Source organism: Panthera pardus, unplaced genomic scaffold (assembly GCF_024362965.1).
Source record: "Panthera pardus isolate Hobbes unplaced genomic scaffold, ASM2436296v1 HiC_scaffold_10, whole genome shotgun sequence".
NCBI lineage: Eukaryota > Metazoa > Chordata > Mammalia > Carnivora > Felidae > Panthera > Panthera pardus.
Window position 1 is genome coordinate 39724283 of NW_026526655.1, and position 24056 is coordinate 39748338.

The 24056-nt window shown below is 38.1% G+C and overlaps 1 pseudogene; it reads right to left on the reverse strand.

Moving 5' to 3' along the window:
• Window positions 1-904: 904 nt before the first annotated feature.
• LOC128776696 (uncharacterized) lies at window positions 905-21216 on the reverse strand (annotated as a pseudogene).
• Window positions 21217-24056: the final 2840 nt, after the last annotated feature.

A 24056-nucleotide genomic window follows, 5' to 3' on the forward strand; every position in this document is an offset into this window, starting at 1 on the left:
CAGTGAAGCCGATGCATAATATAACCCTCATAAATCCTACCCTTGTCAACCTGGAACCCATACACATATCCTTGCTTAATCTCTAACAATAACAAGATCATAATTCTGCCTTACATGATACAACTATCCTGCATACAACTGAAAATACACCACTGCTTCCCCAGAAGAGGAGATAAAGTCCTTGAGTGATGTTTACTCTTCTCCTGATATCCCATAACTTAAATACTATGATGTGAAATAATAATACTTAAGTACTATTAGCCAGTACATCTTATATTACACGATAAGGGAATAAAAGAGGAAAGAAAACAAAGGTATTAGCTTAATGTAAATATACACATCAATATATTTATAACAAAATAAGGAGGAACTACTCATGACAATTATGGTCCTTGTATCTGTAACTGGTTATGTGGTTGTAGCTGGTATTTATAACTACTTCTTTTACTACCCATTTTATATTCCTTTTGCCTTCAGCAAGACTCTGAGCTGGTTGTGGTTTTTTGTTTTTTGTTTTTTTTTTTAGCAGGTGGCAGGGTAACCCAAACTTTCATTCTTAAAGGGTCTGAGCCATTAATAGTCCTACCTGGACTGGGTTGTTATATTTTCCATTGGCCTTAACCACAGGGCATGGTGATACTAAGAGACACCCTAGTGAAGTCCACACACACTCTTCCTTACCTCCATTGAGGAATAGTAGTCCAATTTCCCCTTGGTAGTCAGAATCAATCACCCCAGCCAACATCATAACTCCTTTCTTTGTCTACAGATTGAGAGGCATGAGGATCCCAAAGTGGCTAGGTGTAAATATTGTCTTCTAGTTCAATGGAATCATTGTTATTTTTCCTAAGGGAAGCATTCCTCCCTTTGGGAAATAAGACCTCTAGGCTAGCAAAGCATAACATCACAGGAACAGAAAGCAAAAAATATTTGCGAATGTGTTGGTGGAGGTGATAGTGAGTGGTGCCACTCTTCTTTTTACCCCTTAATTCCTGGACTCATGAATCCTGGCTATCAGAGAAACAGCACCTTATATTGGATACTGATTCAGAGCATATACAGCTTCTGGAGAACCTTGCACCAGCCCTGCAAGGTATTGCCACATAGCTGGTGCTGTAACTGTGTCTTCAAAAGGCCCTTGCAGTATCTTATCAAGCTGGTTGCTACAAGGTGGTGGGGAACATGGCAAGACCAGTGAATTCCATACGCATGGGCTCATTGCCACATTTCTTTTGCTAAATGATTTCCTTACTCAGAAGTTATGCTCTGTGAAATACTTGATGTACATGAGATGATGCTGAGGAGCTGATATACTCCAGAGGTAGGACACTGAAGGTGTATGGCTGGCCTTGTGGATCACTCTCAACACGTATAAGACATTCTATAAGTCCACAGATGATAGTTTTGGCAGAAGCCTTGTGTGTAGGAAAAGCAAACCTATATCCAGAGTAAATATCTATTCCAGAAAGAACAAAACTCTGGCCCTTCCATGATGAAAGCAGTCTGGTGTAGTCATCTGCCACCAGGTAGCTGGATGATCACCCTGAGGAGTAGTGCCATATTGGGGAATCAGTGTCAGTTTGCTGCTGCCAGATTGCACTCAGAGGTGGCTGTGGTCAGGTTGGCCATGGTGAGTAGAAGTTCATGTTGCTGGGCCTATGCATAACCTCTATCCCTGCCACCATGGCCACTTTGTTCATGAACCCCTTGGGTGATGACAGGAGTGGCTGGGGAAGGAAGTTGATTGGCATCCACAGAACAGGACATCCTATTTACTTGATTATTAGAATCCTCCCCTGCTGAGGTTGCCCTTGGTGAGCATCCACATGGGACACTAATATCTTCACATATTTTGCCCGTTCAGGGAGGTCTATCCATATACCTCTACCCCAAATTTCTTTGTTATCCATTTTCCAAGCATATCCCTTTTATGTTCCTGACCGTTCAGCCAAACTTTTGACTACAGCCCATAAATTGGTATATGTTTGCCCATCTGACTATTTTTCCTCCAAACAGAGTAAACAAGCAGGTGCGCTTCCCAAAGTTCTACCCACTGGCAGGATTTTCCCCTCCCATTGTTTTTCAAGGCTATCCCAGACAAGGGCTATAGTGCTGCAGTTGTCCACTTTTGGGTGGTATCTGCATATCATATAGAACCATCTATAAATCAAGCTTGTCTTCTCTAACTCTGTCAATGGATTGTAGGGAGAGAGAAGCCAGTATAGCAGGAATGGGGACCAGGAGTATTTGGGGCACTTCTCCATGTAAGTTACTTGTGCTTTCGGGGCCTCTTGAGCCTGATCACGTATATACCACTTACATTTGATGATGACATCTTGCTGTGCACATCCAACTTTATGGCTTGGTGGGAAAGACAGCACCTAATTCATGATAGGCAGCTTAGATGGCATAGTAACTTGGTGGTCCATGCTCAAGCTTTCAGTCTCTACTAAGGCCCGATAGCAGGTCATGAGCTGTTTCTCAGAAGGAGGGTAGTTATCTGCAGATAAAGGCAGGGCTCTCAGATCCTAAAGACTTGCACTGCAATTCACCTACACAAGCCTGCCAAAGTCCCTAAATGGTATCTCTGTCTGCCACTGACATTTCAAGCATTATTGAATCTGCTACATCATATGGGCCAAGTGGGAGACCAGCTTGCACAGCAGCTAGACCTATTTCAGGGTCTTCTCTTCTTCTTGGCTGTAGTCAAAACTTTTCAGCTTTTCAGGTCACTCAATAAACGTGCTGGAGTAACATACCCAAGTAAGGAAGATGCTGCCTTTAAAATCCAAAGAGTCCCATGAGGCACTGTGCTTCTTTCTTAGTTATAGGAAGGTCCAGGGGATCCAACAAATTATTTTTCACCTAAAGAGGTATATCTGAACATGCCAATACCAGTAGACCCCTTGAAATTTCACTGGGTAGAAGTCCTCTGAATTTTAGTCAGATTTATTTCCCACCCTCTGACACGCAAATATCTCACCAGTAAGTCTAGAGTGGTTGTCACTTGTCACTCATTAGGCCCCATCAGCATATCATCAGTGTAATGGACCAGCGTATCTTGTGGAAGGGAGAGGTGATCAAGATCCGTGTGAACTAAATAATGAGATGATGCTGAGGAGCTGATATACTCCAGAGGTAGGACACTGAAGGTGTATGGCTGGCCTTGTGGATCACTCTCAACTCAGCCTTCTGCCCGCCCAGCAGGTAGGCAAGGTTCTTTTTGAATGTTAACACTGTTCATAACACAATTCTTCCTTTGACAATGTTCAACTATTTCATTTAAACACTGGCACTGGGATATGATAGTGGCTCATAGCGTCCCCTGAATTCATCCGATTTTGTAGCTCATATGATAATTGCTGAGAGAAATAGCACTTTGAGTCACTCAGTTGTATAAGAGCAATGTGTTTTAGAACTTTTTTATCTCCTAAAACAAAGCAAAATTTTTCCTTACAGTTGGAAAAAAGCTTTAGGCTGGAGTAAACCTGACCTCAGGCTCCAAGTTTATAGGCCCAATTTATTCCCCTTGTAAGTTTATGGGACAACTCCATGTGAGTTTCCCCATGGGGTGCAAAATCTTAATCTAGCCAGGTGTTCATGTCTTTTCATGTAATTAAGCAATTATTTTCAGTGGATTAAAATTTTAGAAGGCTTTGAAAAATGTTAGTAAAAATAGCACTCTGCTGTATTTACATTGAGTCTTAATCCTAGTTGTTCAAAGAGTGTTTATCAGTTGAAGATATGGCAAATATTAGCATTTCTGCTTTGTAGGCAGAGAAATTATGTGACGCACTTGAAATGATACTGAAAGTCAAAAGTAGGAGATTTTTTTTTAACCAGAGCTTTTATTAATTCTGTTTCTTCATTTTCCATTAACATCTTTTCTCTTTTTTTACCTCTCCCATACAAATAAATCCATGTAAGTACTTTGGAGGAATAATATTAAAAAGCTGGTGGTTAAAATTTTTAATTATCTCTGAAAGTGCTGTTTGAGAGTGGTGATTGTTGCTATGGGTTACCAGTTTATTCTGTTATTAGTCAATTACTGTCTTTTTATAGTTCACGCTGTATCTTGCAGCCATATTATTTCTTAAAATTCTATTGACTAAAACATACAATCTAAGTAAAAACAGTATTTTTGTAACAGAGATACAGCTCAAAGTCTAGTCTCCCCTTTTTAAGGGGCCTCATGTGTGTGTATGTGTGTGTATTACCTATCGATTGATTGACCTATCTATCTATCCGTGATCTGTCTGTTGAAATTCTATGGTCTCCACTAAGAGGATATATTGCTGATGTAATGGTCAATTGACTAGGTGAAAACAGAAAGGAGAACCCACCTCTTCCAGGTGTCAACTCTGACTTACTCAGTCTCAGATTCCATGTGATCAGAATTTCCAAGATCTTGGGCAGTGAGAAGTTATCTTAATGTAGAAATTATCTTAATGTACCCTCTCTTGTTGGTCCATCAGATTTAAACAGAGATGAAGTGCTGACTGGTTGTGTGAAATGTTGATTCTGCCCCATTATCAGTAGCAAACAGTGTGCACACATTTGACAAGTATTTAACTGTTATTAAAGAGTCTATGGACACAAACCAGAGTGATTGCTCCCAGCTGAGGAACAATTTCATGATCTTGGGTGCACATGAAGGAACCTAAATCTCAGAAGCTAACATTCACCACTTCACTCACTGGTAGAGGGAGAGGGAAAGTTTCCAGTGAGATAGCAGAACTGCTTTGAGAAGAGCTAGAATATAGATGATAGTGGGGCAGGATAGACTTCAGGCACCCTTTCTCCCAACTGCAGCTACAATGCTTAGAGATGACACGGATATGTAGAAAGAGAAAACAAAATGGTCAAGATGAGGCATACATGTCCATGGACCAGAAACAGAATTGCAAACTGTAGAGAGGTATAAAAGCTGTGAGGTTGCCAGGAGTTCATATTTTTTGAGTACAGGAAGAATGAAACTGCACATAAGGTAGAGTCAAGGGGATCACTTGACACTAGGGGCATTATGAAGAACGCTATAAAGAGTTACTAATGACAGTTGCCTAGGGCCAGGCTAAACTGGATGCTTGGGAAGGTAGGAGGATCCAGATTAGCTTAAAGGAAGGATGTGAGCAAAGTTATGCATTTATTATTGTCACAGGACAGGAAATCTAAGCCTCTAATAAAAGTTTCTGAACTGGTTTCCCCAGAAGGCTGTGTTGATGGACCCAGAAAACTGCTATATAGGAAAAAGTAAGTGAATTAGAGGGAGGAAGAAAACGTACCTCTAAAAATGAGTCTGCAAACCAAAATTACCAAACACATCAAGACTCCAAGCAGATACAATAAGAATTCTCCACGCAGAACACAAAAAAAATTAATAAATTGGAATAATGTATTGATGACTCTACCTAGAACACAGTAGAGAAAAAAAAAGACATGAAACTATATAGCTAGGAGCAAGACCAGATAGTGCTAATTGATGTCTAATGTTTACCTAGAAGAACTAAAAAAAGTCTGAAAAGGTAATGTCAAACATTTTCTAGAATTATAGAAAACTAAATGGGCTTAAATTATTCTAAAAGTGGATCTGAGGGTCATGAATTTAGCTAGACAAGAAACAGCTGAGCTCTTATGAAACCATGTCCTATTGGGTTAATGAGGTTAAAACTGTCAGAAAGTTTAAAGCTTGTTTTTCAGAGAACTGTTTCCCTCTAATCAGCTATTGTATCTTTTCAGACCCCACTAAGAAACTCACTAGTTGTCACTGCAGAAGTCTTGACTCAAGGTCAACTGATATGGTCCCAACCTATGAACAAGGAAGGCCCTGCATTCCTTACCCAAGATAAGGAGCCCAAGACTCCATTTAGTTTATATAAGCTCTTGGAGCATGCCCATTGCCCCTTCTCCTTGTCCTAAGATAACCCCCCTGACATCAGGGACTGAATTTTGTCTCATTCTGATGTTAAGTTTCCACCTTAAAGTGAACATGGGATATATGGTACATATATGTTTGCTCACTGTGCATACTCCCTCTTTCCTCAAGAATAATGATATGATTCTCTGCTCTTTTCATCAGTATGTATGTTTATAAAAAACTTGTTCTCTTCCCCTTTGGGGAGGCAGATTTGAGGCGTGTCCTCCCATCTCCCCCTTTGGCTGCCTCTCAAACTCTTTCCTTGGTACATACCCTATTGACTTTGCTGTGCATCAAACAGATGGACTTGGGTTCTGTTACACTTAGATGAAAAGTATACTTGTGCAATGAATAGGATAAATAAAAATTATTTATACCTACAAATAGTATGGTAAAAGGGAAAATGACATTTATACATAGATAATGTTGAAGCCTAAGTGAAGAGAAAAGACAGATTATTGCCAAAGTCATAATGATTAAATTGACATTAGATTTCCATCCATAATATGCCAGAAGAAAATGGAGAATAATATTTTTAAAGTCCTGACGCTGAAGCATCATTCCAAATTGAAAGCAAAATAGGTCATGTTTTAGAAAAAGATGATATCGGTTTGCTACCCATTGATTTTTTCTGAAAGAACTACTAAAGGATGTGCTTCAGTAAGGACAGAAGTAAACCTAGAAAGATGCAGGGAGAAAAAGATAATGTGAACTAGCTGTTATAGTTGCAAGAAACTTATCTGGAAGAAAAAAACAGAATTATACTACACAAATGAATTGCTTTTGGGACTGGTTACTATTCAGCTGCATTCAATTATACACTAGCTATCAGAGAAAACTCCTCATTATCTGGTAATTTGGAATGACTTTCAGAAAACTCTCAGAGCCTCTGGTCATTCCTCTCCGAACTCCATTGACTTTCTAGTCCTGAAATTAATTGGGAAGACCCATTTAAAAATGGCTTGCTCATCACTTCTTGCTGAACTTATCTGTTAAGATTGTATATAGTGGATATAAAAAGATTAGCACAGAAATAACTGAAAAAATTGGGCATAATTCAATCATGCAGACTACTAGCTTATAGCCCTCAAAATTAAAAATAAGTGAAATCAGTGTGAAAGTAGAAACACACACATAAACACACACAGATGCACACAAAGCAGGCAGAGCATAAAACAGTGGAGAAGAGGCCAAGCAGTTGATCCAGAATGTAGTTAGGTTTAGTTACAGATCACAGAATTAGTTTCTGGAGAATGGGAGAAAAAGGTATTTGCTCCAAGCAAAGTGGTGTTTAGAGATCAAGAAGTCTTGTCACAACACAGTATCAGAATTAAACAAACATTGCTTTGAGCACATCCTATGGTCTGCCTCCTGTGTTAGGTGCTGAGGAGGAATTCAGAGGCATAGAAGATAAAACCTATGGTCTCTAGAGGCCATCAGTGCAGTGGGGAGACAGATATACATAAACAATTTTTCAAGAGTGGTTGGAAAGGGTGCTAAGAGAATATGAGGGAGGAGAACTAAATTCCAATTAGGGGTGATTAAGAAAGCATTTTAGAGGAAGTTGGTTTAAATTGGATCTTGGATAATGGGTAAGAATTTTACATCAGGCGATGAGGATAGGCATTCTAAACAAAGATACATAGGTAAGGAGCATGAGGAAAGTAAAGCTCAAAATCCAGCTGACCCTTCCTCCTTAACCTCCTTCCTAGGACAAGGACTCATCTCAGTTGGGGACTTCAGCAAGTGACCAGAAAAGAGTAAAGAGATATATCTGAGCAGAGGAAGAAAGTGGTGACTGGAACATAGACAACTCTTGAAAGAATGGAGGCAGGCAGAAAAATACATATGTATATCTGAAACTCCTTCATGTGTTTTAAAAATGTTTATAAGTGGTGTCATATTGTACATAACCATTCTGCAACTTTTTTCCCCATTCAACTTTCTTTTTGTGACCTCTACATCTCTCTGGTGCATTCATTTTACCTTTCTGCTTACCCATGTTTCTAATGATGCGCCTTTAGTTTCTATCAGTTTTTCAATATTGCAAACAATGTTACTTGCATTGTAGAAATGTATTCTACCTATCTTTTTATACACCCATGCAAGTTTTTCTAGAGAATATACCTAGAAAGGGAATGGCTGAGTCAGGATGCATTATTTCCAACTTACTAGGTACGGTGTTTTACTCATCTTTATCTCATTTTATCCCCCTTCGGCCACTTTTCCCTTTTCTTGCTACTCACATGGTAGGTATTTAAGAGATATTCATAAATTTTCAAGGTGGAAAGAAGAGAGAAATTTGCTGGGACCTGAGGATAATGAGGGCTAAAAGAAGATAAGCAAAAGAAGAGAAGAAGAAGTATGTCTGGCTTTGTTAATTGACAGTCATTTGGCATCTGGAACACTGGGCTTCAGTCTGTCAAGGTAGAGGAGTGTCAGGGTTAGACTCTCATTGGGAGCTTAGTGAGCGTCCTTGGATTGGGGCCATGATCAATGGAGCATGCATGTTCACACTCCAGGGCATGAGTCAAACCTGGCCTCTCCTTGGGCTCTCTGAGTCTTAATCTTCAGGTTAAAAAACGAGGTGAGGTGGCAATAAAAGTAATAAAATTACCTCTGGATATTGTGAAGATTTAACAAGAAAAGCTATGTGAAAGTGCTTCGTATATGTACTTGATTTCTAACTGCTTAAATATGTTCTTATCCTGATCCCATGCCTTTCCTTTTCTAGCTTTTTCAGTGTCGGTCCCATAATCTGTTTCTCAGATGTTATGCTGATAGTCTCCTTAACATCCTCTGGGTGCACTTTTAAGTGTGGGACACAGAATTGATCAACATACTCCAGGATTTGATCAACCATGTAGAGCGGGCCAAAATATCAATTTCCCAGTTTCAGATACTACGTAGTAGTAATGCATTTTAGTACCAGAGCTATTTTGGCAGCCACTCCCAGTGTTGAGTCAAATTGGGTTTTAGAAGAAATCAGCTAAAACTCCCAAGTGTCTTTGACACAACCTGCTGTTAAAACTGGCTTTTTCTATACTACAGTTAGGTATTTCTTTTCTTTTTTTTAATTCTTTAATGTTTATTTAATTTTGAGAGAGAAAGAGAGAGAGAATGCGTGCATGTGTGCTAGTGGGGGAGGGGCAGAGAGAGAGGGAGACAGAGAATCCGAAGCAGGCTCTGCGTTAGCAGTGCAAAAGCCTGAAGTGGGGCTTGAACTCACAAACCATGAGATCAAGACCTGAGCCGAAGTCGGACGCTCAACCACTGAGCCATCAGGCACCCTGGTACTTCTTTAAAAATTTTTTTTTTAATTTTTTTATTTGAGAGAGAGAGAGAGAGAGAGAAAGAGAGAGAGAGAGCGCACACCAGGGAGGGGCAGAGAGAGAGGGAGACAGAGGATCCAAAGTGGGCTCTGTGATGACAGCGGAGAGCACAACGCAGAGCCTCAACACACGAACTGTGAGATCATGACCTGAGCCAAAGTCAACCGCCTGACCAACTGAGCCATGCAGGCGCCCTCCAGTACTTCTTTTTTTAAAGTCAATTGCCATTCTTTATAATTTATCCCCATTAAACTTCATTTTATTCAGTTTGACTTTTCTTGAGTTGTGATTCTGACTCTGGTTTTCAATGTGTATCTTATTATTTTTCTAAACCAAAGTCCTCCAGGGGTGACTGGGTGGCTCAGGTGGTTAAGTGTCTAACTCTTGATTTTGGCTCACGTCATGATCTCATGGGTTGTGAGTTCCAGCCCCACACAGGGCTCTGTGCTGACAGTGTGGAGCCTGCCTGGAGTTCTCCTCTCTCCCTCTCTCTCTCTCTGCCTCTCCCCCATTCATGCTCTCTCTCTCTCTCTCTCAAAATAAATAAACTTTATTATTATTATTATTGTTAATGTTTATTTATTTTTGAGAGACAGAGGGAGACAGAGTGCAAGTGGGGAAGGGGCAGAGACAGAGAGACACAGAAGTTGAAGCAGGCTCCAGGCTCTGAGTTGTCAGCATAGAGCCTGACACGGGGCTTGAACCCTTGAACCGTGAGATCATGACCTGAGCCTAAGTCGGACACATAACCGACTGAGCCACCCAGATGGCCCTAAATAATAAACTTAAAAGATAATAAAACACACTCCTCTGGATCACTATGGTTTTGTCACTTAGGGACAAGCATAGAAAGAAGTGACTTCTCTTGTTTTCTTCTTTCCATCTCAGAACATTTCCTCCAGCTCTTCTCTCCTCCTGGAATAGTCCTCCTTCAGATGTCCCCATAGTCAATCCCTTATTTCTGTCAAGACTTCCTTTAGCATTGTCTCCAATTTCACCTTCTGAGTGAAGCTTTCCTGACCACCCTGCTTAATACTGCAGCCCTCAGCTTCTGCTGATATTCCCCACCCCCCCCCCTTTTGTATCACGGCACTCAAAACCATCGGACACAATATATTTTATTTATTAATTATAGTTACCATTTATCCCCTGTTCCGTGAATTCAGGAATCTTTGCTTTGTTTACTAATGGATCCCAAGTTCCTAGAACAGTACTCAACACATTGTAGGCAATCAATAAATATTAGTTGGATAAAATGAATATATTTCAGGCTAGTATTGATTGTGATAAATTAATTTAGATGTTTCTTAAGCCGTATTGATAGTGCCAATGACTCTTGAATTCCCACAATCCATGGATCATCAGCTTTCAGTTTTTGATATTTTGATAATTTGCTGTTTTTCACAGATATTTTGGGGAGAAGTTGATAAAGGCTGAATCAGGGAATGGTAGATTCCATTTTATACCAGACATGTCAGATAGTCTTTAAATGTGATAAATCTCCAACCAAGTCATTGGTAAAAATATTGATTAGAAGAAGCCAAGGAGAGAGCACTGAAGCACAGCTCTTATAATCGCCCTTCGGTCATTTATCTCTACTCTTTTGCACAGTCACTTATTTGGTGGGTGTTCACCTGATAGAACCATCTTTCATCTTGTATTTCTCTCCATGAACCACAAAGATATGATTAAAGTTGGTAAATACAGGATTCCAGACAAATAACAAAACAATAAATGCTAAAGTATACTGAGCACTTACTATCTGCTGGGCCCTGTACTGAGTTTATTATGCACCATATTTTATTTGATGGGTTTATACCACTTCTTTTCCTTTTTTATAGTGGGTGAGATCATAAAGCTAGTAAGTGATGCAATGAATATTTGACCCCAGACAGTCTGACTCCAGAGTCTAATCACTGACTCTATTACATTGGCTCTTTGACAGATATACGCTGTAGGTGAATGTTTTTCACTCAACAGCCTAATTATTCTGGCATCAAATAGTTTTTGGAAGTCTATTATGTGCCAAGATGTGTGCTAGGAAGGAGGAAAACAAATATGAATATGATCTGAATACTCCCTGTAGATGCTAAAAAAGGAAATTTAGAATTATGGAGTATACAACATGAATCTTACATCTATCTTGCGCTGTTATTTTGTTTTTTACTTTGTTGTTGTTGTTGAAAATTAGTAATATCTTTCCTCTTATGCCTACGATACTTGCTTCCAAAAACCAATTGGCAGCCAATAAGCACAAAAATCCAGGGTAAATACACCTCTCCTCAGAGGTTTCTAAAAAGCAGAAACTGGCGACACTTTCTTGATGGAGCCTGCTTATTTATAGTTCCACATACATGCCAATTGTTTGAACCCTGAAAGGAGCTGTGCTTGAACAGATACCCCTGACCTGCTGCCAAGGTGCAGCTTTGATCTTGTGAGTCTTTTGCTAAGTTCTCATGCGATCTCATCTCACTGCCCCTTAACTGAAAGCAATTTTCATGTTTTATATTTAATCCTTTCGAGGCACTGAGCCAGGTGGTGAATTAATTACTTTTGTAGGTTGAGAAAAGATCCCAACTTTGTTGTTAAATTCAGCTAAAGTTAGAGACTTTTTTTTGAAGGCTGTATTCATACCATTTAGCTTTTATTTCAATAAAAATATGTCTCAAAGGCAGAGTAGTATGGTTGAATGGCTGATTCTAAATATTTTGGGATAAGGATTGATTTAATCATGGGTAAAACTATGAAGGGCCATTTTTGTTTGTAAACCAGTGTCTTTTTGAGACAATGACAAATTTCAGTGGAGGTGTTATAGCTCTGAGATCTTCTATGGAGGCAGAGGGGAAAAGTCTAGTTTGAAGTTTATAGAACTTTATATATAGACTGTTACTTCAACACCCTGAACAATCTGGAGAGAATACTGTGCCGATAGCATTGCTCTGAGAGGGCAGGGTGGGAGAATTAAGAGAGCTCTGAACTTGAAGTCAGAATAACATAGCTCTAAATATTTCTAGCACTTACTTGAAATGTTATCTTGGCCAAACTGCTTAACATTGTTGAATCTCAGTGTCTTTGCTTATAAAATGGGAATAGTGCAGGGCACCTGGGTGGCTCAGTCGGTTAAGCATCTGACTTCAGCTCAGGTCATGATCTCGTGGTTTGTGGGTTCAAGCCCTGCATTGGGCTCTGTGTTGACAACTCAGAGCCTGGAGCCTACTTCGGATTCCGTATCTTCCTCTTTCTCTGCCCCTCCCCCACTTATGCGTGTGCTCTCTCTCTCAAAAATAAATAAACATAAAAAATATTTAAGTGGGAATAATAATACTTCCTCATTATTCTAGGTTCCACTGAAATAAAGTTAATAATCTGTAATGGGGTAGGCATTAAAAAATGCTACAGGTATCTGAGTCTGTGACACTCAAAATACATTAAAAATTATTGCGGTTCTTGGTATAGTGAACACTATTGTTGCAGATGGAGAGGAAGAGAGTATTACTACCCTCCTTCACAAATGGAGAAACCGTATTTTAAATGACCTGAACCTCATTACTGAGAAAGAAGCCGAGAACCCCATCTTCTGACAAATGCCTTCCCTATGAATTCCTGTTCAATAGCAAAGCAATATCATAGTAGAAGGAAAGGCCTCCCTTAAATCAAGCAGAATACATCTTCCTTGAATGATTGAATGCAAACCTTGACTATGTAAGCATTTTCAGAAGAAGGTCATTGTCTATGGAATTAATTTTCATTCTTGGCTCAACAATGCCTGCTGGCCGTCAGAGCTTGGTGAAAACCCCATCTGTTTAGTTAGGGACTAGCCTGACTGATGAGGGATTGACAGGAGTCAGAGGATAAATGCTCACACCTAGGATAAGTTATTTAAGTGTCCTTTTGTTCTGGTTAGAAACTAAGTCTCTGTCTGAGCATACAATATAAAGTAGAAAGGGAAAACTTTCATTTGAGTACAGTTAATAATGAAAATCCTCACATATCCTATGCATAATAGATGCTTAATGAACTTTGTTAATTTTGTGAATTAAATTTTCTTTTCTTTCTTGAAATTATTCAGATAGTTTTCACTTAATACATATAGGTCTAGTACCCACTAAGTTTTACAACTTTATTTGCTTACCTTTCTGTATTTTTTTCACTCTATCTTCACATACATCAGCCAAGCCTTGTTTTGTGTAGTTTTCATTCTAAAAATAATTTATATATAATATTTAGATCAAATTTATGTTTTTTAAACTATTCACATTCTACTCCTTGGGATTTTAAAATAAACTATTCCCTATTATCCCCAAGCTCATCTCCCAAGAACTGCTAGAATGTGTGTTGAGCTTATCATTAGTTCATATATGAGTGCATTTCATGTATCACATTGCCCATGTGATTTAATGTATCTTTTATGAATTACTGTTAGAAAGTGATTCCATGACAAAGAGCTAGTTCTGAAAGCAAATTCCAATGTGTAAGGCCAAGAAATCTGGGTTCAACTTAACACATAGCATAAAGAAATTCATATTTTAAATGATAAATATTCCAAAATTTAAATTTACCAAAAAGAAATAATCATTTAAAAAAACATAAAATTACTTGATTTTTTAAATGTTTATTTATTTTTTTTTGAGAAAGAAAAAGAGAGAGAATGAGCACAAGTTGGAGAGGGGCAGAGAGAGAGGCAGACAGAGGATCTGAAGCGGGCTTTGTGCTAATAGCAGACAGCCTGATTCAGGGCTCCAACTCACAAACCATGAGATCATGACCTGAGCCGAAGTCCAATATTTAACTGACTAAGCCACCCAGGTGCCCCTGAAAGTACTTGATTTTAAAAAAAGCCTACAATATACAAACTTAAGTTTGACTATTTAAATTTCATTCACACCTAAATCTATGAGACAATTGCAGTAAACTATGTTGTATTTGATCTCTTTTTAACATGTCAACATCATACGCCAAAAAATAATTAAAGGATACAGTAAAAATTTACCTAACAAGCATTTATTGGTGACCTGTAAAAGTAAAATCTTGCAAAATATTCTTAAGAGAAAAGAAAAGACTCAGGTCCTGCCTTAACAGCAGCTCTCAGTCAAATATGGATGTTCAGACGTGAAGAAAAATAATCTAAATATGAAGTAAAATGTGATAAGTATACAACAAAGTGTTACTGAAGCTCAAGAAAAGAAAGGTTTTTTGTTTGTTTGTTGCTTTTTTTTTCTTATGGGAAGAAGGGGAGAAGGGGGAGATTAAAGAATTGATAAATTGATGGAGGAGTTGTCTTCTGTGCTGGTCCACCAAGAAAGAAACAGAGTAGGAAAGGTTATCATGAGCCTCTCATTGCCCATTATGTACTTGCCCATCTATCAGTCACCACTAAGCTTACTCCTTTCCCTTAGAGGCCAAACTTCCTTATATTCCCCCAACCCTGCCACACTGTGCCATGCCCTTATATTTTGGCACAGGATTACTTCTTTTCTTGGAATACTCTTTCTCCCCATTATTCCTTGTAAACTCACGCTTCTTTCAAGACTACCTAGAAATCACTCTGCCTCATCCTTCTCTGGTCTCCCAAAGCTTGGTCACTACTTCCTCTGTGCCTTTCTAAATTTTGTACACTCTCTAGTATAGTACTTCGTTTTGGCTTGATTTGTTCATCTCTATTGGAAGTTTCAACAAACATGACCTATCTTTATATAACTACTACTTACCATAATGTTTGGCACTGAGAAAATAATACATGTTAATTGAATACATGAGTGGGAGAATGAGTAAAATGTGTGCAGTGTGTTATTTAGGCACAAATTTACATATCCTGATGACAAATGATGTTGAACATTTTTGCATGTGTCCATTGACTATACATATACATATACATATACATATACATATATATATACATATATACATATGTATATATGTATATGTATATATATATATTTTATTTTTGTAAAGTGTCTATTCAAATTTTGCCAGTTAAAAATTTTTGTTTACTTGGGTTGTATGAGTTATCTATACTTTCTGGTTTCTTGGGATTTTGATTTAGATATGATGATTGATCAGATTGCACCCATGGTCACTTCCTTACTTCCCAGAGGTGGTAGACTGCAAAATATGGCCCCAAGTTTTTCCCAATCTAGGAAGTGATGTTGCCATTCATCCAATCAGTAAAGAGATAGAGTCTACTTTTCCATCTTGAATTTGAGCTGGCCTGGTGACTTTCTTTAGCCAAGAGAATTTGGCAAAAGTGATACTGGAATGACTGCCAAGCCAAGGCAACAAGAGGCCTTGCCTCCACCAATCTCACGCTTTTGAGTCCAGCTGCATGTAGAGAAGCCAAACTTTTGATGCAGCCCTGTTCTTTCCTAGATGGTGGAGAGGGAGGTTCAGCCATCCTAGTGGAGACTTCCAGAAGACACTTGCAGTCAACCTACAGAATTGTGATAAATAATAAGTAGTGGTTGTTTGAAACCACTGAGTTTTTAGGTGATTTGTCACAAAGCAATAGGTAATTGATACACTGGGATTGAAATACACTCAAGAAGTGTTTCATTTACTGGGTTAAGTTTGAGTAAAACTAGTGCTAAAGCATTTGCTACTTTCAAAAAACAGACATTGAATGGAAACACAACCATATTTTATGACCAATGCTGTTTGAATTATTCACAGCATAGAGTATACCTGGAGAGGAAGAACATACAATTTTATGATTTTAGGTAGTATACAGATAATTCTAAGGTACTATATTCTAACTTTTTAAATGTTTATTTAGTTTTGAGAGAGAGAGACAGAGACAGAGATAGAGTGCAAGTGGCGGAGGGGCAGAGAGAGAGAGGAAGACACAGAATCCGAAGCAGGCTACAGGCTCTGAGCTGTCAGCACAAGCCCAACATGGGGCTCAAACTCACAGACTGCAAGATCGTGACCCGAGCCAGAGTCAGAAGCTTAACTGACTGAGCCAGCCAGGTGCCCCTCTAAGGTGCTATATTCTAACTCATAATACAGTGGCATTGGGGATGTTCTCTAGTGAAAAAAAGTGAAGAAATTCACAATTTGCCTCACATATATAGTGGTACAAAGAATATAGTATTCTTGGAAACAGTCCCAAATATTATCAAAACACAAAAATGTTCATATGGGTGCCAAATAAATTAAATTTTTCAAAGCTTCAAATGTTGTGACAAATGTCAACCCTCCTTTGCACAGTCTAGAAAATTTATTAAGTAGGTTTGCACATAATACAAATCAGTATGCTACCCTTGTGAGATAAAAAGTTTTAAGAGAGTAAAGTAGAAGTAGAACCTCAGACATCTTTTGATTGGGTGAGCTATTATTTTACCACGTACCCTTCCTCCACTTGCTAAGCTTTATCAATTTTAATCTTACACATTAAAAAAAATAGAAAATAGAGAAATGTTACTAAAAACATTTTTTGAGTAAAGATGCAGAACTACACAACTACCTTATATTTAAAGCATTTATCCAGGAAAATAGCCCACTGTGAATTAGTGGTTACAACACACAGATATTCCAAATAGCATCGATGGAAATTCATTTAGCACAAAATTGTATTTCCCACCTACTAGACAATTAGAACGTACCGCATGCACGGAGGAGGCAGGGAGGAAATTATCTATCAAGAATATCTCAGGGCAGTTGGCAAATATCCAGATTTTGGAGGAACCTAGTTAGTTCCCTGTTCTAACTCTTGCAAAAGTAATTTTCTTTCTGAAATGGAAAATTAATGTAATGTTCCTGAAGGGAAACATTTAATAATAATCAAGTCAAGGCATAAGGCACCTGATTCCCTTCTGTGACCTTAGTCCTAATGTATTAGTAACCCTGCGGCTCTCCTCTTAACTAGATTGTAGTTCAGAGACTAAATCACTCAACCATGAAGTTCTGATACTCTCGTTGCCCCTATTTCAAATGATAATCAATGTTGAGCTCGTGGATATTGCTAAAAAGTATAATAAACTTTTTCCCAATTTTTTTTTTACCGGAACTATGGTCCAATAATAACATTATTCCATACTGCAAGAAAAAAATCACTTTAATGAGTTATGTTAAGATCAAATTCCAGCTAATACATTTTAATGTATTTAAGCCGTCATAATTAATTAAATATCTAAAACACAGATAGAGGATATGCATTAACATTTCATAAGAATATTGTTTTGTAATAAAGTACTACACCAATATTAAAGAGAACAATTATAGCTATAAATAATTATGTTAGATATTCAGAAAATTCAGTTCCAGGATTATAAAAGCACTAACAGAAATAGCACTTAATAGAACTTAAAGGAACGGATAGCACTTAACAGAAAAGTGGATCTGTTTCAACTGGAGATATCTTAACAACTGTAATTTTCTACTTAATTTGTCACCTTTTGAGCTCTGGTTCTATGGAACCCCTGGCACTTGGCACAGCTAGAATCTTGAAGTCATCTATCCCAATTTTCTATCTATGGAATAATCTCTTCCACAACATTCTTGACAGAGTACTCTTCCACTCTGAAATATATGCACAATAAAGAGAACCCAAACAAGGAATCTACTTCCTTATATTACAGATACTTCAATGTTTGACAATTTAAATTTGCACCGAATTTTTCTACCAGAAGTCCTGGTGGTGCCTGACAGAGCAGATTCCTCTTACACAATATAACCTTTCAAATATTTGTCAGCAACTATATGGCATGAGAAGATGTGTCTTTTAGAGAGATCACTTTGGCTGCAAGGGAATAAAATGAAAGGGAGATAATTGAAGGAAATGAAAAGAGAGACTAGACTGACTAAATTATAAGAAAGGGAAAACAAAGAACAAGTTCTAGCCTCTCATGTACAGGATGTCCAGTTTATACTATTGGGGATTTTATTTATGGTTGAGATGATAATTAACTGGCTAACCATTTTGGAAGTGACTTTATTATTTTTTAAATTATTTTTCTTTTAATGTTTATTTATTTTTAAGAGAGAATCAGAGTGGGGCGCCTGGGTGGCTCTGTCGGTTGAGCTTCTGACTTCGGCTTAGGTCACGATCTCACGGTTTGTGAGTCTGAGCCCCACGTCAGGCTCTGTGCTGACAGCTCAGAGCCTGGAGCCTGCTTTGGATTCTGTGTCTCCTTCTCTCTATGCCCCTCCCCCACTTGTGCTCTGTCTTTGTCTTTCAAAAATAAATAAATAAATAAATGTTAAAAAAAAAGAGAGAGAGAGAGAGTCAGAGTATGGGCAGGGGAGGGACAGAGAGAGAGAGAGGGAGACACAGAATCCGAAGCAGGCTCCAGACTCTGAACTGTCAGCACAAAGCCTGACACAGGGCTTGAACTTATGAACTGTAAGATCATGACCTGAGCTGAAGATGGATGCTCAACCAACTGAACCATTCAGGCACCCCTTGGAAACGACTTTAAAATTATATTCCTATTATACACAAACACACCAAAATGAACTAGAAATGAATTAAATGTTTAAAAATAAAAACGAAACCATTAACATACTAGAAAAATTCTAGGATAATTAAAAAAATTCCTGGAATGGGAAAGCCTATTCTTAGCATTCTATCAAAACCAAAAATACATATAAGATTTGTAAATCTAATCATTTAGCAAATGTGAATCTCAGACTTCAAACTTGAACATACAACCAACAAGACTTTGTTTCCTTTAATTTCAACCTTCTAACAGATTGCCAGAAAATTCCAACCTTATTACAGTTGATGCCTTCTTCTCTTCCTCAAGGTTGTGTCGAAATCAAAGAGGCTTATGTGGTAGTTAGAAAATTAGATGGGTTGAAGGCGGATGATGAGATGCAAATGTCAATGCTCCTATTTTCCAGGGAATTTTTCCTGCAACTATTTATCCAAGCTTATAATTGGCCCTTGAAGTTGGGTAGCTCTCTCTGGCTTCTGTGTCACACGAGGACTTAGGGAACCAGCTTCTTTTGCCTGGATGTACAATTCAACCTTCCCTGGGATCCTTCCACCTTCCCAGCATGAAGGCCAAGGCAGCTCTGAAACCAGATGCCTTGTCTCCTCCAAAAATCTTTGTCGCATTGGAGAAAACCCTTCTCCACCTCTTGTGTCTCCACTCTGCTTCCCCTCTCCTACCTGTCCTCCTTCTTTTTCTGCTATAATGGACTTTGATGGTGCATTTCAAAACACTCAGATTATTAAGAGTTGCAAAAAAACTTAACATTTCCTCAGGGGCAGGGAAGAATTGGTCTTCAAATTCTCTTAGGAAAAAAAATACCTGAAGTAAGGGAGAAAAGTAAAGGTTTGTTTTCCATTTCAAACAGTCTCTACCTTCACATCATACCTACAAACAATTTTCAAGCTTTATGTGGAAAAAGTCTTAAAAAACTGAGGAAATTATTACAATGTATATGATAAACAGAGTTTTTACAAATCAAAATGTGAAAGACAGTATTCCATAAAAATTTGGCAAAGTATGCAAACAACCAATTTAGAAGAAAAAGTATAAATCATCAAATATGGAAGTTTGTTTACTTTCATCAGAAATTTAAAAAATGTAAGCTAAAGTAACGATTAAACATCATTTCATATCAACCATATTGGCTATTTTTTTTTAAATATCAGACTCAATATTCAGGGCAGGGACTAAGGTGAAATAAGTTACTTGTCTCAGGAACAAAAAATTCATAATCACAATAAGTGACATTTTGATGGAAATTAATCCAAAAAATCTATGATGAACAAAATGTCAAAATTTTAAATAAAGGCAGGATTCAGCCCTGCATTTATATGACCTTAATTCTGGCCCTGCACATAATGGTAAAAATCAGGAGAAATAACACTCATCCATACTGTGAATGGCCTACAAATTGGTGGGCAACTTTGGTTGGGCCCATATTTGTCCACAATTGACAGACACATAGCCCTTGACATAAAAATTCTACTTTTAGCAATTTACCATAATGAAGCAATATGATAAACAAAGGTATCTATACACAAATGCTCATTGAAACATTGTTTAAAGGTGCAAAACATAGAAAAGAATGATAAACAATTATTCAAATAAATGATGCCATAGTCACTCACTAGACTAATACTGACAATTAGAAATAGCGTGGATATATCTACTTTTACATAGGAATTTGAAGTTACATAGAAGTAACTGAAAAAGAAGGTTTCATTCTTTGTAGACAAATTAGTAAAAAAAAAAAAAATTTAAGTTTATACACCAACACACCCAATACACATCCACCCATCTATTTATCTATGTATGAATGCAAATTTAGAAAGATGAAACTGAAGAGTTAACTGTGGTTATCTCTGAGAGGGAAGAATAGAATTCCGAGTCTATTTTTTTGCTAACATCTTGTATTGATGAATATTTTTTTCTGATTCCTAAAGTTATTTCTACCAAGTTGAAGGAGGGGTGAGAACTCAGCCAAGAGACTTTCCATCAAAGGAATAATTATAATACCAAAAGCCTCACATCATGAGAATAAAGTCTAAAGCTGTTCAGCTCATTTATTGCTTCTCTTAGAAGATGGCATCTGAAGAAATGTACTGAGGAACTGTAGCAGTTTTAGTCCCCAGGACTTTTCTATAAGTCTTCTTCTTCCCTTTTATTTTGAACAAATATGTTTTCGAGTTCTGGATTTCACTTTGATTTTCCCTTGAATGCTGCAATAATGCCACTCCAATTCTAAAGGATTCTTATGATTAGGGTGTCTCATATTTATAGCTAAGGATTCTCCCATGCCATTCCTTCAACCACAGTTGAGAACAGGAAAGAAAAAAAAGCGAGCACCATTCACTAGAGCCTTGGGCAAAGTCTAGTGTCATAAGAGCGGGAGGAAAAAAATGTCAAGAAACTGCTGAGCAATGCCACATTCTACAAAAATTTAAAGTCATGCAGACTAAGTCTAGATTATTGGATTACGGCACTGAAGATCATTGGTCTCTTTCAAGGGTACACATAGAAGTAAAATGTCAGGAGTCATGACGAAAGGGTGTAAGAACCAGGTCAACGGGTAAGAATATGCTAAGAATTTTGGAAAGTGTAACTTAAGTGAGAAGTGGTGGGAAGAGAAGGACTTGCTTGGCAAGATAGAAAAAAAGAAAATATGAGCATTTAAAAACACAAGACAGAAGGAGATATATTATAATGATGAATTACAGTGAAAGTACACAATTAAAGGAAAATAGCCTGGAGGGGGGGTAGGACCTGAAATGAAATATGCATGTGTGTGCAAAGCCCCTGGGGATCTTTCTAATATCCAGATTTGGATTCTTAACTTCAGCATGGGCCCTGAAATTCCGCATTCTGAACACGCTCCCGAGTGATGCTGACGTTTCTGCTCCTCAGGCCACACTTAGAAAAGCAAAGAGCCCAGACCCAGTGCGAAGCCTTGGAAGGAAACGCCTCTTTCTCTGAGTCTATGTGAAGGAAAGAGACATGGTAGCATAGAAACCAAACCTGAGAAGAGAGCAGATGAGGGAGTTTATGCTAAATGACTTTTAGCTCCTCCATAAAAAACTAGTGAGCTCATTTGTTGGGAATGAGTGTGGAGAAATGAAGGCTTGGAAACAGTGGGGAAGTTTTGGATGAACTGTTGTAAGACGCTTATTAGGAGATCAGGAAGCAATGAATTGTGTTTTCAGTGAGGTGCATTAATAACATAATTAAACCATGGAACGAAGTGTGGGCTTTATGTAAAGGAAGTAAAGATGACTTTCCCCAATTAAAATTAATGAGATAAATTTCACCTGTGGTGGCCACAACGTACTTGCTAATAACTGCCTTAAAAGGCTCAGGAATGCAGCTCACCCCATCACCTACACATTTGAAGCAGTCTACCCAATGCAGCTGCCTCGATCTTTTCTGCTTACCCAATATTCAGCCATGAAGAATATAAAAAATACAGCCTCTAGCTGTAATCAGACTGCCCAGAAACAAACTAACAAAACCATATGGAAAAATGAAAGCTTCCAGGTTGTTTAATATACAGGTAAAGAGCAGTTTTTAATTTACCCAAGTTAATTTTTCCACAAGCAATTATCTTTGTTGGCATTTCCTCAGGACCTGAGGCCGACAATAATCCTTCAGCAGCAAATGACCCTAATGACCTGAAGGTCTCCTGGTGCTGGCTTGGCTCTAGTGTGCTTCATCTGAAAATCCACTTCCCCTGTCATCATCATCTACACAGTCCCCCGTTGCTCTACATCGAGGACTCATTCTCAGATGTGGCCTTGCAATTTGGATCTAAGCATGAAATGAACATTGTGACAAATGAACCTCCTGCATGTGTCATTCTGTTCATTAAAAATGAAACAGTAAAAGGAGAGAACAAATTGCAAGGAGTCCCTTAGCTGCCTCTGATATTCACAACATGGTGAGTTGGCTATTGAAACATGGAAAGGCAAATGTGGAAGAACTGAAAATGAACCAGCCTGAGCCGGTGGCTGAGAGAAGAATCACAGCCTCCAGGTCTCCTCTGACCTGTTCCAGTAGTGGCTGTGGCTCCCCAGCCCGGTGATTTTACATTGTGAGCAGTCCCTCATTGTTAGTAACTTTACACACCGTGAACTTCCCTGCTTTGTTCATCTTCTGATTATTTCTGCTGGACTCATTCCCAAAACTCATCTGCCACATTCCTCACCAGGTCTTCTGAAGTCATTTTCCTCTTCACTAAGTTATCCCAGTGATTTTCCTCAGATCACCTATCGTCTCGTTGTGTTATGGTTATTTACATATCTTATCTCCTATATTAAACTATTAGCTTTTCAAGGACAGAATTCATAGCTTACTTTGTTTCATATCCTCCATTGCATCTAATTTTATTTGAAAGTTTTTATCTGTAAGATTTTTTTTTTTGTAAAAAGTAATCCAGTTAGAGATTGACTCAAAGCTGAAGTAAATGGTAATTATGAAAACATGTTTCCATTTCAGTTCTGGAATTCTGTAAGCATAGTCAAGGACACTATCTCAGTTTTCCCTATATCCATCCATATTTTAACTTCTAATTGCATGCAAAGTATGTGATACACATTCCAAAAGACATTTGCAAGGGAGCTAATCAGACCTACACAATATACTTATGATGAGTTAGATTCTGCACTCATAAACCAAAATGAAAAGTATTAAACATTGTAGCACCAATTTCCCCTACATTCTCAAATTACAGAGTGCAGAGATGAAGGGAAATGTTATAAATTTAAGGACAATAAGAACATGCAGAAAAACATCATTCAGGTTTTTACAATCCTTTATATAGTAAAAACACTCAATGCATTTTGATGAATAGGGTGAATATTATTTTGAATTTTATATACAGCTGTGCCTTATTTTATTGCACTTTGCTTTATTGTGCTTCACAGATATTGCATTCTTTACAAATTGCAGGTTTGTGGCAACCTTGCATCGAGCAAGTCTCTCAGCATCATTCTCCAACAGCATTTGCCACTTTGTGTCTCGGTGTCACATTTTGGTAATTCTCACAATATTTCAAATGTTTTCATTATTATTGTATTTGTTATGGTGATCTATGATTGGCGATCTCTGCTGTTACTATTGCAACTGTTTGGGGGCATCATGAACTGCATTCAAATAAGATGGTGAACTTAATGGGCAAATGTTGTATATGGATTCTGACTGACTGCTCCACCAACTGGTTCTTCCCCCATCTCTCTCCCTCTTCTCAGGCCTCCCTATTCTCTGAGACACAACAATATTGACATTAGGCCAGTTAAGAACCCTATGGTGGCCTCTACGTGTTCCAGGGAAAGGGAGTGTCACACACCTCTCACTTTAAAATAAAAATCTAGAAATAATTAAGCTTAC